Source organism: Electrona antarctica, assembly GCF_951216825.1.
Source record: "Electrona antarctica genome assembly, chromosome: 15".
NCBI classification, from domain to species: Eukaryota; Metazoa; Chordata; class Actinopteri; order Myctophiformes; family Myctophidae; genus Electrona; species Electrona antarctica.
In genome coordinates this window covers 18,607,857-18,626,920 of record NC_136796.1, presented here as the reverse complement: position 1 = coordinate 18,626,920, position 19,064 = coordinate 18,607,857, and the positions used below count along the sequence as shown (strand labels likewise).

The 19,064-nt window shown below is 42.7% G+C and overlaps 1 protein-coding gene across 3 annotated transcripts in view; it reads right to left on the bottom strand.

Annotated features, from left to right (window-relative positions):
- LOC306937904 (receptor-type tyrosine-protein phosphatase U-like) overlaps positions 1–19,064 on the bottom strand; it is an 88,173-nt gene that overhangs the window by 34,500 nt on the left and 34,609 nt on the right. For all 3 annotated transcript variants that reach the window (XM_079521931.1, XM_079521930.1, XM_079521932.1), the window contains exon 4: positions 3,362–3,431. The gene's annotated coding sequence lies outside the window, so the exon portion shown is untranslated. The remainder of the gene's footprint in view (positions 1–3,361; positions 3,432–19,064) is intronic.

Sequence of the window (19,064 nt, the reverse complement as noted above, 5' to 3'; positions counted from 1 at the left end):
TAACTGCAGTGTTGTAGTGTTTTCTATAGGGGCATAATTAACTGCAGTGTTGTAATGTTTTCTATAGGGGCATAATTAACTGCAGTGTTGTAGTGTTTTCTATAGGGGCATAATTAATTGCAGTGTTGTACGTTTTTCTATAGGAGCATAATTAACTGCAGTGTTGTAGTGTTTTCTATAGGGGCATAATTAACTGCAGTGTTGTACGTTTTTCTATAGGGGCATAATTAACTGCAGTGTTGTACTGTTTTGAGGCCTTTCACGGGTGGAGATCCCTGGTCAATATTGGCCAGCAACTCTACTCAACTCAACTCAAACCCTTAGATCTCCATATATGGAGCTGACCTGTTCTGACATTCCACAAGTAGGCCTACTTGTGTGCAAGGCGCAAGTTGGCACCTCAACAGAGTGCATTTCTAGTGTATTTATTTATTTGTTTGTTTATTTTATTCCTTATAAACTTTTTAGGGTCCCTGTGTGTGTGCGTGCGTGCGTGCGTGCGTGCGTGCGTGCGTGCGTGCGTGCGTGCGTGCATGCGTGTGTGCGACTGTGCGTGCGTGCGTGTGTGCGTGGTGTGTCTCTACCGTTCTGTTGCATAGAAGAAACTGAGTTTGGTTTGACACACACTGACACACAGTCACACACTGCTGATCACAGAATTATGGCTACACTGGACCACAGGGGAAACCTTGGTCGGGTCGCCTGGAGGAGGGTGTACAGTATGTTGTAAGACCCAGAAGAAACACCCAACCATCCCAGGTTTACAACACTGATGATGTGTCCATGTTTATGCACCAGTAGATGTTTAATTTACTGAAACACTCTGGGAGTAGCAGTACCAGTGACAACCAGGAAAGGACTGGGTGACGACCACGAAGAGTGTGGTGACATCTGGAAAGACATAGGACGACTGGAGAGACGGCAATCTGGGGCTAGGGTGGTGAGGGTTGGCAGCCCAAACCACTTCCTCCGTGAGGAGGAACCAAAAGCTACAGGCTGCAGTAAAACCTGCAAGGAGGGTTTAAAATCAGCCTCGAGTGGAACAGAGGCTAAGATGTGTGCTGTTCAGTGGCAACGACGATGCAACGCACAGAAGGATTCTGCACTTCTGGTCAGACAAAGGTGACAAAGATGTCGCCAACATCTCATCAGCCAGTAGAAGTTTAATTTACTGACTGTACTACCAATACATTATTCAATCAATCAATCAATCAATCAATCAATGGAACCCCTTGTGGGGTACTTTTAAACCTCAAATAAATTCACTTTAGCTTCCTATTTTTCTGCCAGTTGAAACCGCTGTTCTTCACAACCACAGAACAGACTGTATCCCACTCCACCCTGACGCGCTGACCACAAACATCATCATTTGAGAACTAATATACAGCCTTTTATGCAGTTCAAGCCCTGCTTGATATGAGGCCATCAATAATTAATTAGAAACATTTAAAGTTGGCCCCATGTGGAGGCATCTCTTAGGCAAATAATGATAATGCTTGGGCCCCCGTGTAATTACAGCCCGGAGTCTGGGGTCGTATCTCATTACCGCAAGAATGTATAAATCGTATTTGTGACGAGGGATCCTTCCTATATATTTAATGGTTGGGACTCCTGTGTATCGCTGGCTGACTACCAACAATTGGATAAATTAACTAAGAAAAACAAGACAAAGAAACTGGGTTCTATGTTCCATGCTTACACTAGCACTAAGACTAAGAAGGAAAGTGGGGAACATAACCCAGGGAGCATAGGGATGATTTATACATCATTAATAAATGTTCTGCTGAATTGAAAATGGAGGACCCTTATGTAAATAACCCTTATGCAAGTCTTTGTGCTTTTTCTGGATCTATCCTCAAGTAGCACTTTTTCTTCAGTGTTACTGACTACTGTAGTGTGAGAATTGCTTTTCATCATCCTTCACCAATGATGTTCTAAAATTGCTATTGTGAGCCTTGTGTGCTGACATTTATAACTTTGCCTATGGCGCTTGGGCTGATGTTTTGCTGTGTGCATGTACTGTACCAGCGTGAGCCGAGCTGTGATTATTGTCTGCATAATTATATGGGACAGACATACAGAGACACACAACAAGATAGACAGACAATACAGACAAACCCTCTTCTGGTTCTAGATGGCTATAGGCCTCTTCAGCCCCACAAGGTCAATCTATATTAAATCAAACTGACATGGTTAAAAGCTGAGAAAGAGAACTAGCCTACAGTAGGCTATCTTTCAAAGTGAGATATCTCTTCATTGTCTCATTAGACTGACTGAACAAAATAGATATTGGCAAAGGAGTGTACAACTACATTCCCCACCTGGAATGGTTTAGAAAGAATGACTCTAGTTTTTTTCTATGCCCAGCTTTGTCTGTTTGTGTGAACACAAACGCGATGATTTGATTGGCTGATCACCCCATAGCGATGATTTGATTGTCTATTAAGGATAAAAATCACACCTGTGTATCATCGTACATCATCATGACGTAAAATAGACACTCTATTTTCTCAGACACTATGACGTAACATTCTCCATTCATTGTCAATGGGAATTGACAATGTGATGTATGATGATGTATGGAAGTACCTTCACTAAAAACGCCGGGACAACGCTCCACACGTCCCAAACTCTTCTCCCTTCTGGCTCCAAAACTATGGAATGCACTTCCCATCACAATCAGAACTGCAGCCTCAAGGCCTCTACAAAGTCCGATTTCACTCCCAATCTTCCGTAGTCTGAAAAGCCACCTCTTCAGACTCCACCATGCACTTGCCCTAGCCTAGCCCCTTAGATAGCACTTTATGTAGACTTAGATAGTATTTTAAACAGACTTATAGCATGTTACGTAGACAGCACTAGAATTGTATTTTCTGTAGTCATAGCACTTTATAGTACACATGTATAATATATAATATAGTATAGTATGTATAGTTTACATAGATACTCCACTGTTACATTCTTAGCTTACGCATGTTTCATGATAACTACTTTTTGAGTGGTGTAAACCACTCCTACAACTGGCTTTGTTAGTTTACGTGTCTGTCTGTCTGTTCGTACCAAAAAATGAGCATGGTTGCTATGGTCACCCAGTTCACACGGGTGTGATTTCATTACGTCAGACCACAGCTGATCAGTCTATATAAGACCTTACACCACTCAGTTCACACGGGTGTGATTTATTATATATGTGATGTATGCCATGCTTTTTTGTTATTGCTTAATGTAAATCGCTCTGGATTAAGAGCGTCTGCTAAATACTGCTAAATTGTAAATTGTATAATGATAATAGCACCCTTCACTTCACACAAGTGTGATTATTATTTGGTTTTTGCGAGACTAAACCGTTCAGATAGCTTACATGATATTGAGGATGTCCATATTGTCCAATGGGGTGATGGTCAACTATTCTGGAGCGATGCCTCCAGGAACTACAGAGAGAAAGAAACAAAACAGTGTTCAGTACTAAACGTTAATGAACTATAGAGGAAAAACAGGCAAAACTGTGTTCTCAGTAAGAAACAGCACAGTGGACTCCACATTAAGGGACTCTTGTGCCTGTTGGCTAGAGGATAAAAACACATTGGACAGAGAGGAAAGGAAGTGAACCAAGGGGAAACAGCGATACGTTTTATGAAGGGAAGTGATGATCGAAGGGGCATGCAGCACACAGACAGGTTCGCTATCAGCCCGTTGCATGAATTGGGATTGTGTGTGCCAGAGCTGCAGGCTTCCCTGCAGTGATGTCAACTCTGTGGGGACTTGGGCCCCCATGACGAATTTGTAACTCCTCTTTTGTCCTCACTGTCCGGGGGCGGGGGGGTGGGCGTTGCCTGTCCGCTTTTACATTCGCAGTTCAGGCATTCAAATGCTAATCTGGTGGCTTTTGTTTTAACCTGCCAGGTAGGGTATAAAAGATGCATATACAGTACTGTACCCTTCATTCAGAGGACTCTACAGTTCGCCGCTGGCAGCAGCACCAAGAACACCGGCAACAGAACAGCAATGCCAGCCTGCCGCCAACGTACTGATGAGACCGTGTCCTACAGTTGGACTTGGACTTTAACCCTCCCCCTGCTAAACCAAGCAGCAGTGGCTGTGATGGCAAAGTGAGGTTTATTAAAAGTACCCAACGAACGGGGGGGGGGGGGGGGGAGCTGGGCGACGGGCGTGACAATTATTAGAACTCTTCGTCTCTGCTTCCCTCCACTGTCTGATAACAAAGCACCAAGTCTTAGAGGATGACACGCCATTTTTCTTCTTTAGTGCCAAGCTGACTGAAAAAATAAAAACGGAACTGAGCCAAAGAGCCACAAACCGCAAGGTTCCCAGTTTGATCAAGGGCTTCCCCAGAGTGAGTGACAAAGGGTCCTTGACTCGAGCAAGACTGAACCCCTAATTGCTCCCGATGAGCAGGTTGGTGAGCCTTGCATGGTTTCCTTCCGCCATCGGTGTATGATGGGTCTGTGAATTTGAATGTGATGGAAAGCGCTTTGGATAAAAGCACTATATAAATGCACCATTTACCATAAATATAATGCATGTTCCAAACACAAACAGCATGGAAGGAAATTCCCGTAAAAATTGTGACGTTCATATAAAAGTCAAAAAGCTAAATTGTGATAATTTAATAATAATGTAATGAATTGCTTTCTCCCTCTGGCTCTCTGTGTATGCACAGCTTGCACGTCTGTGCATGTGTGTCTCCATGTGTGAAACTTCATGCAACGTATAATTGCATGCCGGTTCCTTGCAAAAATAAACCATAAAACTCCTTGTGGCTGGAGTCAGAGGACACTTGAGACAAATCCTGTTGCCTCCATGGATCATTAGCAGTCAAATCTGCTCCCTCTGCAGCACAACACATTGCAGCCATGAGCCCAACAAGAAATAGACACAAGAAACTTTCACCACCTGGGTTTCAATTACTGTTATGTCCAAATCTGACACTGACAGTGGGTCCTGTACTGACAGAGAACTGTCAGATGTCATCTCACGTGCTCCAGAGAAATGAAGAAAAGGTGGTGTGGGGGATCAGGGTGAATTATGGCTTGTCAGTTCTGACGGCAATGTGCAGGTGCAGATGATTAAGAGCACAGAATCTCTTCCGCTGTTTGGCAGTTTCGTGATGTTTTACCAAGTATGAAACTACATTACATTCTCAGCAGTAACTAGAAATGTATGGGAGAGCCGTGTGTTATGATGACGGCCACCGTCAATGTCACCAAATTCATCACAATCATCATAATGTTCCACTACATCCCTTACTGTCACCAAGTGTCATTCCATTAGTGAGCAACGTGTTGTTTATTCTACACAAGAATACACATCTGACCGTCTTGCTCCAGCGCATTTGTATAAGAATGTGTGTAATCTGCTGATGTACACTGGACAATATTACTACAAAGCAAAGCAAAATAATTTGTATCATCTTGCTGGTGGCCATGGCTTTCCCGATTAAGTTTTCATTTGGCTCCGCTTAAACGGCTGATCTTCTATTTAGTTATGCTGAGCCAGCTTATTTTATGAGTCAATATTTGTGTGTGTGTGTGTGTGTGTGTGTGCGCAGGATTTTCTGTACACATTGCATAAATATTATGTGAGAATGCTAAAGAATGCATAGTAAAATAACAGCATCCCAACGTGGCTGTAATGTGCTTTCCTAAAACAGATATCGTCATCTGTTCAATACATGAATAAATGCATTCGGGGCGTCCTAGTGCCACATGGGGTAGTGGGGTACGTTTCTTTCCAACCACCGTGGAGACTTAGCCTCGCGTTGCGATACTAATATACCACTGCGCTGGGCTACGGCCTCGGGGCATATGCATATGCCATAGGGGCAGGTGAAGTGTGGCTGCGCCAGGCTAGTGGAGACTGGGGTTCCATTAGGCCTACTCCATGGTGTGTCCGGCTTGGCCAGGCGCTCCAACGAACAAAATTGGCCGGCAGGGAAGAACGATCTCTGTCCCTGCATTAGCAACTCTTACAGGTTGGTCAGGGTAGCTGTTCAGCTGGGAGCTGATCACGCTGCCATGTCATCATTATTCTGAATGAACATTAACAACAAAATTGGGCCTATCTGTCACCTAAAATATTAATGTATTTTGCTGTGACAAGCTGTACAGGTGAAATGGAACAATGTATTACGTTTAGATTTAGACATTTTTGTTGCAGAGGGATATTTGTTTTCCCAGTCAGTTCAACACAGACGTAAACACAACAGCATACAGATAACGACAATACATAGTCTCCATGAATATATTCATAAACCCAGCACACAAACATGTCAGCTGGGCAGTTTGTTCAACACTACAATTGCAGACAACACAAAACTCTCTACCCTATGCTACAATTGCAAGAATAGCCCTTCTAAAATATCTGCTATTGTAGTGGCAACAGTTACAACAACCACTGAGTGAATGCATCGAACAAATCAATGATTGGTTTTGCCAGAATTTCAAGACAGAACTGAAGCATGGAAGGAAGAACGATTAAAGTTCAGCTTCAATCAGTGATGTTAAAACCACAACTCAAGCCAGCAATCCTGGCGTAGCCAGGGACTGAATTTCAACAAACTCCTAGAAAATATCATGTTTTCTACATCTCTGTTCTTTGATGTTTTTGATTCCTGTCTTGTGCTGCATTGTAACGGTAACGGTAGAGGAACTTTTTAGATGAATGTGGAATGGGTTGAGGAACCCAAGGTTAGGGCGAGACTCAGGGTGGGGGCGAAGAACGGGAAGTGGCCGTGATAAGCAAAGGGTGGTCTCTACTCCTGAACCTACAGTACGTTGAACACAACTACATTTACATAGACCTCTACACATTACATTTTTATGTGTAGAGGTCTAATTACTGCTATAAAAAAACTGTAGTTGCTAGTTACTTTGTAGATTTTGATTATTATTATGTGTCGCAATGCAACACATTGTGAGCTTGTAGATCTGCATTATTATTTAATACTTTTACTTATGTAAAAAATGTGAATACTTTTTCCACCACTGGCTCTTGGGAATCGGAATCCGCTGGAATCGGAAGGATCCAGGTTCGATCCCTGGCACACTCTGTCGAAATGTCCACAGTCCTTCTTGAGCAAGACACTGAACTCCTAACTACTCCTGAAGCAGGTTGGTGCCTTGCATGGTTTCCTCTGCCATCGGTGTGTGAATGGTTATGGTATAATGCACAATGTAAAGCGTTTTGGAAAAATGTGGTATGTACAGTAAATGGAGTTCTAAGTAAGTAAAGAGAAAGACACATTATCTCATTGCATAATGTCCATAGTTGGAAAAGCAATCAACTGGAAATTTGTTTTCGTCAAAGACTGGAGTTGGTAAATATCCACTTTAAAATGTATGAATTCCAGCCATCTGGACTTAACCAAGGACTTCTTGGGAAGGAAAATAAAGTGTGACAGGCTGTGCCACCAGACACCCCAAAATGTTGTATAATTATGTTGTGCCCATCAACACACTAAAAGCTCTGAAACATTTTTTATTTTATAGGGACAAATCAGGAGGAGCCATTTAGATGTGTGTGTGTGTGCGTGTGTGCACGTGCGTGCGTGCGTGCGTGCATACACACAGAAAACCTTTTTCCATTGCAAACACGTCATCAGCAGAGGCAGACAAGGCAGACATTTGCATTGTCTCTTGTCTTGTGCTGTCACCCAGGGGGACAGCAGAGTGTCACGTCCAGGTGAAGGGAGCTGACAGGAGGGGTGCAGCTGGAGGTCCATGATGACAGTGGATCAAAGAGTGTGACAGGTGTATCCACAGCTAAGAGGAACCAGGCCTCAACCAGTCTTATTACATGGCTTGGTTGAATGCTTGATTCTGATTGATCAATCGCAGAATTCAGCGGTGTATTATTTCTTTATAACAGACCACTCCGCTCTATAACAGACCGATGCCTAATCAAACCCTCGGAGCACCTGCTGTGCCCCGCTTGATTTACTGCTGTTTCAACAATCAACAGGACAGCCATGTAAACACACACACACAATGCCATTTACAGCTAAACATTGCTCTCAAAAATGTTTTTGAAAACATTTGAGCGAGAAATAGACGAAGCAGTACTCGAAAATGGATTCTATTTGACCAACTAATTTCCTTGTTTTCCGACAGTGCTGCAGCTGCCCAGACGCCGGCCAGCTGGAATACTTTCATTACAGCAAGCAAGGAAATATCTCTTTTTGTTGTGTTTTGGGTCAATTTATTAATTTATGTATTAAGTAGCCATGTAATAAGCGGGATAAGATCTTCCTAGGTGGTCATTGTCGGGAGATAATTCACCGACAGGGGGTTTAATCACATATTACATATTAGTGTGTAAAAAAAAAAGAAAAGAAAAAAGAAAAAAAAAACAATCAATCAAGTCAATGTTCTCTCTGCAGTGCTTTCACGCCCACTTTTATAGTTGAGACCTATGTTTCTCATTGGCTGTACTGACAACCCATCGTCATGATTGGCTGCCTCGTCTCTAGGCAACCACACACTTTTGCCTCTAGCCGACCTCTCAGCCATGGGATATAAGGCAGCAGCTGGTAATTAATTGATTCAGTCATCAATTCTTGTTTTTGGTTTGTTTGTTTTGAACTGCTCAAAATCCAAATCTGATCTACTCGGATATAGATTAACTTGGTATAACTGCTAGAATGGTGGAGAGGACAGCCATGAACAAACCAACCCCCACTGCTTTGGAAACCAATCATGTCACTGACACAATAGCCCTTTAGATGTGTTCTATATCGGATTAAAATCATGTCTAACAATAAAATGTTCATAGATTGGGGTCCCAGAGATAACAATTTTACCAACTATTTATTGGTCCTTAGCCTAATCAATGTTAATCAATTTCAAATTTGCGTTCCTTGAAACTAGAAAGGTTGAGAATCTATTTGGATTAAAACCATCCTAAAGCCGGTTGCATTAAGCTTTGTCCTCTGTCTTGTTAAAAACAAAAGAAGACTCAGAATTAACATGAAGTGCCGTAGATAGATACGAAAATGTGGGAAGAAAGGAAGAAGGTTAAGCGAACAAAAGAAAAGTCAAGGATTTCAATGTATTTTTTTATTTCAGCTCTGCTAGAGCATCGAATCATAAAACTATTTTAATCATCGGGACCATGAGAGGCCCTTGAACGGAGCAAATCTTAATTTCCATCATAATGAAGCTGAATAATGGCTTAGTTGCAAGAACGATTGCATGACTAATTCTGTCCTTTCCCCTTAAAAGAACCCTGATGGATATTATTACTCTCATCAGATGAGTGAAATCCAATTACTGAAACACATGTTGTGTATTTCTTACAGGAGCAAGCGTGTTGCCTGAACCAACCCATGTAAACTGCTGCTGCCTACGCACATAGAGAACACACTGCAGCTAATGCATTGGCTATAGGACACACTCCAATGTACTGACAAATGGTAAATGACACACTGAGGGGGAGTTACAGGGACACAGCAAAAGGCAAAGTGTGTGTGGGTGGATGAAAGAGGTTTAGTGGCCAGTTAACACTGAATGCATATACCATGCAATCAAAATGTCTTTTATTGTCTCTTATGTGTGGGGCGCGTGGCGACATGTTTTGAATAGACATAATATGCAATGTATGCCTGTCCGTGGGTGCATGTGTGCATGAGCGAGAACGTTCCGATGCATTTCTTGTGAGAGATATGTTCGAGGGGCATTTTATGAGACAAGTTGGCAGGTGCCGCCACCGCTGCAAATGCATTTGCATAGATTCTATACATGACATTCCTATAGTATGCGGGTGGGTATCCGCCAGGCTGTGGCAGTAGGCAGGTGGTCGTACTCTGTGAATCACAGCAGTGTTTGTACGCCAGCATGCTCGCTCACGCCCGTGTAGCTCTAGTGAAAATGTCGAACAGCCACAGCTTTACCTCTGGGAGGACAGAGTGACGCAGCGGTACAGGTCCTGCTCGCTGCGTTGCGCTTCCACCTGGAACGTCGGCATCAGCCTCTTGTGGCTCATCCTTGAGAGCAAGGCCGTGTCCAGGGAATCCGGAATGCTCGCCTTAAAACACCCTCGCCCTCGCTTTTCTTTCTTTCGCCGACCTCACGCCGACCCCTCAGTGGGGCGGTTCTTGTATTCTTGTATCTGTTATTACTGAGAATAAGGTTAGAAATACGTTTAGGGTAAGGCATAGTCTGGAGTTAAGTTTAGGATTAGCTTTTGGCACCGTTTTACTGAGGTTAAGGTTAGATATTCGTGTCCAGCAGCACGCCGTTATGCCGCTGACACACACACACACACACACACACACACACACACACACACACACACACACACACACACACACACACACACACACACACACACACACACACACACACACACACACACACACACACACACACACACACACACACACACACACACACACACACACACACACACACACACACACACACACACACACAAAAGCCAGATGAGCCGTATGTCAGGCGGATGATTGTGTTTACCTGAGCAGCGTGAAAAGCCCATTTCAGTTGTTCTAAATCTAGTGGCACGTGAGGCGGAAAACAAACATGGAGGAGAGTGCTTGGAAGGAGGGGCGCGGGGGTGTTTAGTGTGACACGTGCCTCCCAGGTGTTGTGTCTAACAGAAGGTGTGAGCTGACAGCTCCTCATCTTTCCATGCTAATGTGTCGGCTCTCCAGGCGAACCGACAATCGGTTCAACTAGCGGAACGGGAAAATCAGAAGGCCAGCAGTGCTTCGCGGCGATCTGCTGAAAGTGTGGGTTCTGCGCTGCTCGCTCACACACAACAGCAGCAGGATATTATTATGCTGTCAGTCGCTACCGCTCCTCAAAGGTATGTGGGTTTGGCTCGGTTTATTTAGCAAGGGAAGGCCATTTTATTGATCGTTTTAAACTAAGTTTAGCTTCCCTTTCTATATTTGACTGTGCAACAGCCTTCTCTTTTGTGGGAGCCTCAATAAGGTTGTCCTTACACCAATGTAGTTTGCATTCATACCATTCTTAGTATTCGGGCCTGCATTGAGCCAGTTCTCCACGACATTCACCCATTGTGTATGGATTAGATGGGTCAGGGCTTCTGTATTTGAATTATAGCATTAAAGGGTAAGGACGTTTGAAATGTTTTATGAGGTTTGTGTTGTTTGGCCCTCATCAGTTTGCAATGGACCGCTGTGCAGAGCAGAATGTTTCTAAAAACAAATCTTTAACCCTGAAACTAATATAAAGTAAGCTTACAGCCTATCTAAACTATATTCTCTGTCTGGCACTGAGCCCCAAAACATTGTGTGTCAATTAATTTTGGATCAGATTGAGCAAACATGTTGATGTCTTAACAATCATCATAAATAATATTGCTTTTGGGGCATAAACTCACTGGAGGAGAATACAATACTAAATGAGAAGGAAAGATTATGCAAATACTTTACTTAGACTTCTAAACTTCTAAAGAGGAGAACCGATCCATAACCTGACTCCGCCAGATGGGGCAGCAGAGAGTACACTGGGTTCCCCCCTCCTGCTCCCATCTGGGAACTCTCAGGCAGACTTGATGCCCGGCCACAAAACGGCCTGGCCAATCAGTGAGGGGGGAGCCTAGTGTACTCTCTGCTGCCCCATCTGGCGGAGTCAGGTTAACCGATCCAGGCTGATCCAGAGAGAACTTCTAGTGTCAGGTAGATCTAACAGAGAGGGGCTGGCTCACACCACACAGCATCAAATAGGCCTATCAAAAGTAACCCCACACAACAAATGGTTTAAAAAAGAAAAAAGAAAAAAAAGAATGGGTTGTGATAAATCTCTATTTGCTGTTGTCTTTTTATGCTAATAAGAGAAGTAGGAAGTGTTGGGAATAGGATAACAGGCAATAGTCTACTTGCCAGCCCATAGAGCCCAATGTGAACTCGGGCATTTTGAGTACCCTAACGTTTTATGTTAGACATGTTGAGTATGGGTCCCCAGCATGTAGAAACTGCCGGATGCTAACTCGCATATGTTGAGCAATTTTCATAATTGTGACCATACCATTAACAACATGGCAAAGAATTCAACATTTCATCATGCTTTAAGTAGCATGTGACAAACTAGGGTTTCTTTGTGATTCTGAACCCATTCCAAGCATTAGTTTTGCACAAAAAACACTCCTTGGGCAAGTGGCTATGGCCGAATTTAGGCCATGGAGTTTATTTTGTGTTTTATGCTTGGAATGGATTCAGAATCATGAAAACCCCCTAGTTTGACACGTCACATGCTACTTAAATCATAATTAAATTTTGAACATTTTGCCTTAGCCTATATAGGTTGTTAATGGCAATTAAGCCATGAATTGGAAGATGTATCATATCAAAATACAAGAGGAATACAAAAATACAAAACAAATTACGGTCACAGGCTTAGGTGGTACCAATTTGTGAAAATATCAGTGTTGGCCCCTGCACTACCATGATGCATTGGACATACAGCTAAAGTGCAAACTTTACTAATTTGCAAGGAAGCTTCATAGGTAGCAAATAATTATGTTCACTTGCAGTAGAACAGTCAAGATATTAAAATAACTGTGGTAAACCTTACCATTAAAGTAGACGGTTGAAGTTGTACTTTATTGTTACATCTTGTGTACAGGTACATAAGAGTAAACTTAATTTGGTTTGGCTTCCTTCCAGGGGTGCGTCTGTAGAAGACAAAACCGGTATAGATAAGCGTCCCATGATGGAAAGCCACATACTGACTCTGAGACTGATATATTCAAGATGTGGATTCAATGGTCCTGGACACTTGTCAACAGCACAGACACTGAGAAAAACGGAAACACTTGAAACCAATTAGGTCTGACAGGGAGACGGACTCATTTTTTGTGTGTTTCTCAGCAGTATTAAATAATTTACACTCCAGGCATCACAGTCTCAATCCAGTCTCTGCATTTCAGTCTCAATGTATTTCAGTCTTTTCTATTAAAAATAACACTAAATCCTTATTCTGAGCTTTTTAGCCCTGATGCATCACCTTAATGGCTCCAAAGCTCTGCTGGACACTATCCAACAGCTGAGTGTATAATAATGGACTGATGCTGAGATGCAGAACAAGGCTCATTTGCAAGAGTGACTAAACTTAGTGATACAGTAAAACCAATGGTTTTATATCTGGTCTCTATCAAGTACCAACCTGAGAAAGCATGTCCATGGCAGTCAAGGAACCGTCCCTCTCCGTTTCAGTCTATTAAATGTGGCTATAATGTTTTCTCAAACAATTTGGTATTACGCCTATACACTTGATTACGTTTTATTGAGAAAATACCACTGCACTCTAATGGCATGTAGCATACCAAATCAATGAACACTTAAAGTCTAAGCCCCATAGTTGTGAACCGGATTATTTAGAGCATTACGCCTGTCTGACTTGACATTTAAATTAAATTGAAACCAACCACTTCCATTGATCCATTGGAACAAGAACACACGACCCAAGACATTTCAGACGACTAAAATGTGACTAAAACTAAATGGAATGGCATTCAAAAGACTGTGACTAAAACGGGCTGTAAAAAATAACACTGGTGTGCAGGGGTCAGTCCCAGATGTACTGATGTACTGAGTGTGTGTGTGTGTGTGTGCGCGCGTGCGTGCGTGCGTGCGTGCGTGCGTGCGTGCGTGCGTGCGCTTCATGTAGTCAAATCACCCTCGATTTGACTACATGAAGAACCAGAATACAACCAAAAATGTACGGAAAGCCAAGACAGAGTGAAACGAAAGCCAAGACACTGTGAAACGAAGGTTTCCACCACCAATCATATCCGCCTCACACGCAAAGACCTGGTTACCACACTGCTCCGGGCAGTGCAACCCCCGCGCCTCCGCCTCCCAGTTCTTCTGCCCCTTTTTCCATACAGTTGTCACCGTTTTCCTTTTACTTTATAGGCCTACCTGATGTAAACAAGTCTTAGTGCTTTTTCTGGTTTTATCCTCGTAGCAGTTTTTGCATTGACCTATTTACAAATGTCAATCAAACTTGTTTGTTAAATGTAGGCTATATAATCAAACATTAAAAAAATTAAAATAAAGAATGAATGCCTTAGTTATACGTACATAGCTGCCCTACTTTATCCGCGGGATTCAGCGTTTTAGCCAAAGCGATAATTTGACTGGCAAATAGGCCCTCATCTCGACCAGAGTAATTTTTCAGTTCTTTACAGATTATTGAAATACAGAATGTAAGCTTTCATATGATGTATCATTCAATGAAATTGGAAAATATTTGAAGGAGATATGACCATTTTAAAGTGATTGTACCGTTTTCCCTAAAGCTGAGAAAAGCCCCTTTGAATGTTCACTACATTCCAACACCTAAGAGCTGGCTAAGCATAATAACAATATAATTTGAAAATGTATGATTTCTCTTCTCTCCAACAAATGCGAGCCAGCGCCAGGCCTTTTCCAATTGTGGTCCTTTTCATAATTCAGTGTTTTAGGCAAAGCGATGCAGGCCTAATTATTATGTTCATTCCACAGCGTGTGCACGAGTGTGTGTGTGATTCTGATATCTGTCATCTCTGTGTGTGTCTGCATGTGTATTTAAATTCAACACTTTTCAGTAGTAGTCCTACAATTCAACAATAAAATGGTTCATTTATAGTCGATAATTATTAGCAAAAACAACACAAAGCGACTGCAATTTTTGAAAATAATTATGGACATTTTTCAACATGGAAATGATTGCCATTAGGTTATGATGTCATCAGGACTAGCCAAAGCAAGTAAACACGCACACATGTGGTAATTTACATGTGGTAATTTATTTATTACAAGTAAGACGCGCGAACACGGGAAGCGAACGCAGCTCGTAAATTGCAATAACAACAATTAGAATAAATGACGTACTTTTTTTTTATTATTTTTTTTATTTTTTTAAAGATTTTTTTAAGTTTTTTCTATTTAGGTTTTCTTTTTAAGTTTTTTTTAAGTTAACTTTTGTTTTTAAGTTAAGTTGTTTGTGTGTGTGTGTATGTGCGTGCACGTGTGTTTGCAATAACAACAATTAGAATAAATGACGTACGTTTTTTTTAAAGATTCTTTTTAAGTTACTTTTTTTCTTTAAGATTTTTTCTTTAAGTTTTTTTTAAAAGTTTTTTCTTTAAGATTTTTTTTTAAGTTAAGTTTGTGTGTGTGTGTGTGTGTGTGTGTGTGTGTGTGTGTGTGTGTGTGTGTGTGTGTGTGCGCGTGTTTTTGTGATACAGCTGCGCCCTCTGGTGGCGGGCAGGTGGTGTTACAGCGTGACAGACACACAGACAGACATGATCTGCTGGGTCTCATAGTAAATGCTCACTGCGTTCGCAATTAAATTCATTCTCATGTGCCATTAGAGACAACCGCCCCGATTAACTCCTCCATAAATCAATAGTCACAGAACCACTGCCATCAATTCCCTCGTCTCAGCGCCTTGACCCACCCTCGTTAAGCCCATCTGTGTCGGCACTCGCTTGTGAGGGAAAGTGCCACCGAGTGTGACTGTGTGTCACAGAAGGAATATCAGAGCACACGTACTGTACAGGCCGGGAAAACGGCGTGTTCACTGCATGTGAAAAAATATAGGACGACACAGAGTGAGAGAGATAGAGATGTGTGTGTCTGTGTGTGCGTGCATGCGTGCGTGCGTGCGTGCGTGTGTGGGGGGCGAGATACTGGAGAGTTATCTGTCATGGCAGAAGGAGATAGAAGTGGAGGTAGCGGAGATGGAGGGTGTCTTATTATTCGTCACGGTGAGACCCGATAGGATCTTTTAATATTCGATTGCAAAGTTCCCCTCAATTCCAATTCCAACACCAGAAGGCGAGAAGCAAAATCTATTGCTGTGAAGAACGTGGGAGGTAGATGGATTCATCCAAATTGAGAATATCTGGTGATGTCATGCTCCATCCTTCGCTCTGCCCACCTCCGTTTGTTGCAACAGGGTGACCAATGAAAGTGGGCGGGGCTCCATAACGCTCCCAGACACACATGGACCAATTACAATTTCCCCCCTTGCTCTCCCTCTATAACAAAATGATAGTTTGCACAAAAACAAATTTCACCCCTGCAAACCTGTTACGTGACAATGCAGCTGATTCTATTCTGACCAATCAAAGTTCTGTTAATTGAAACTGGTGGGGGAGAGCGAAACCATGTCATCATCACCATGAGGAAGAGAAGTAAGTAAGTAGGTAGAGGCTTATTGTCGCTATCAGCCAGAACGCAGGAGTCTATCCTCGTTACAATGCACTAGACCACTGGGAGATGGATTGCTGAGGTGGAGCACCACATACACCTACCATCAGCTCACAGTTCTTACGAGTACCACACATCACACGACTTGCCAAACCCAAGTCGTGCTTCTCATACGTTGAGTTGGTGGTGCCCGGACACAAAGGAGGAGAGGAAGGGTAAAACAAAAACATCAAACTCCAAATCGGCATTTCAGATCGGTATTGGTATGAGGAGAGTCTCTGTACCTCAATGTATGATGGTGGGATCGGAGGAGGGGATATGAAGTTATAAAAAACAAACTGATTTTTATAGCAGCCTCGTACAACATCATGTTTGCATCATACAATTAAATGGCACAGAATTGTTGAAGCAGAGTGCCAAAATCCACTCATGTTCCCCGAGGGCCTGAAGGCATGAAATGAAATCAGTGGAGACTGGCAGTAGCAGAGGCACTGCAATAAAAGGAGGATTTGTACGGTAATGAATATTTACACCTTTTGGTTTTCATCACAGCATTATATCAGCATGCGCTGAAACGATAGAGCTTTCAATTTGCACATGGAGGCCACTGATCTAAACCAACAGTTTAATTAATTTAACGACTTGCACGGCAAATTGAGGAACGGAGCTGAGCAAAGATTGCAACACTAGTGTTCATTCTGTTAATTGATCCGTTGGGTTAGATTGAGACAACCTGTATTGATCTGTATTGGTGCCATGGTTGTAAAACCATGTGCAATATAATGCAGCTACACTGGCCTCACATACATACATACATACATACATACATACATACATACATACATACATACATACATACATACATACATACATACATACATACATACATACATACATACTGTACTGTAGCTTCTGTAGTACAGTAATATTAAAGAACAGCAGGCAGAGGCATATAGTGAAATAACACACTATTCAGCAGAGACTAGAGATTAAGATTGAAAGACAAAGAACAGTGTGATTAGCCCAAAATAAATAATAATACATGAATGATCAATCAATGAATGCTTTGTATATGAGACGATTTTAAGATGACTCCAGGGGATGAACAAGTGACGTTAGGACACAGGGTTTTACTGTGTAGATTGGGGGGTCCCAGAGATAAAAAGTGGGTCTGTAGACTAATGCATATCAAACTGAAGGTCATTGAAAAAAGAAATAAAAAAGGTTGAGAATCCTAAATCCAGAGCTGCTCAAACACCTGTGGCGATCAGAGACCATGAATATTCTACTGAAGAACCTGACACCTGGACACCATGAATATTCCTCTCGGTTAAGCAGAAAGAGAAAGAATGACAGTGCAGACAGAGAGAGACAATGAGTGAGTGAGAGAGAGAGAGAGAGAGAGAGAGAGAGCGCGCGCACAGGACTGTAACTTGTCTCCTTTGTTTAATAAAGAAACTTTATAAACTCCCGTCTATTTCTAGCTATTTTTATAGACAAAATAGTTGATGGGAGATGAGTTGAGCGGCGAGAACACAGTCATCACACACAGTCATCTCACTGCATCAAAACCTCCTGACGTGCAATTTGATGCTGCATGTATGCTGTGTGTGTGTGTGTGTGTGTGTGTGTGTGTGTGTGTGTGTGTGTGTGTGTGTGTGTGTGTGTGTGTGTGTGTGTGTGTGTGTGTGTGTGTGTGCGTTGGTCGCTCTCGCCCTCGTGGGAGTGGACGAGAGTTTTGGACGTGATTTCCTGGTTCCTGGTTTCAATGAGACTCAAACGGTGAATCATAGGTTAGCTAAGAGTGCCGTCTAGTGTAACAACTAAAAACACTTAACGAAAACAAAAAACCCCAAAAAACAACAACAAAAAAATGTCGTCCAATGTTGTCATTGGCAGCGAATGAATGTCCTACTTAATCATACTACAGCGTCACATGAAAGCAGAGGTATCAGATCCACAAGCTCAAAATGCAACTCAGAGACATTATCTGACAGGAGGCCATTCTCTCTGCATTTGTGTAAATGTAAACCATCCAGCAGCACCTCTGATCTCTGTCCAACATCAACATTATCTCTCTGGCCGTCTGCTTGCCCTGCAGGAGGCACTGATAGTCTCTGATTACTAGATTTACTTGTTTGTCTTTCATCTACAATACCCCACGGCCACCACCACCACCCAACGAGTGGTACTGTATGTGAAAGCCTCACACACAGACAAATGCACACCCGCACGCACGCGCACACGCACACACACCTGCTTCCTCTCTAATCTGAGAGATTGGTTACTGTAATAACAGCCTATCTAAAAGGCGTATGGGTCTTGAAACATTGATATGGGACATTGGGACAACCTCTAGAAGGGAGGAAGAGTAGAGGAATGTCGCCCTCCCTTCACAGAGGAGACTCACATGGTCCCTGCAGGGACAGGATTTATGAGCACAGCTCACACTGACAAAGATCCTCATGCAGATGCACCACTTTACAGTACCTTCCTCATTACCTGCCTCACACCTTCCCCATTTCACCAGATACACAATCTGTCCTGTGTCTGTGTGCACCGCAGGAAGACATTCAAGAATCTGCTTACACAACATAACCTGTATAATGTGCTTCCGTCCTGGACCTGACACACTTACATTGTTAAACCTGAATCTCTGCCCGAAGCAGCTTGGATTTGACTGGTAGATGTTCTCATAATCGTGTGTTCCCTTCCTGCCTGCTACCTCTTCCACAGCTGCAAGGTGGCGTCTAAACATCTGAAGTAGGCTTGTCCCGATCAGATCACGTGATCGGAAATCGGGGCCGATCACATCATTTTTAGATGATCGGAATCGGATCGGGAGCAAATAAACGTGATTGGG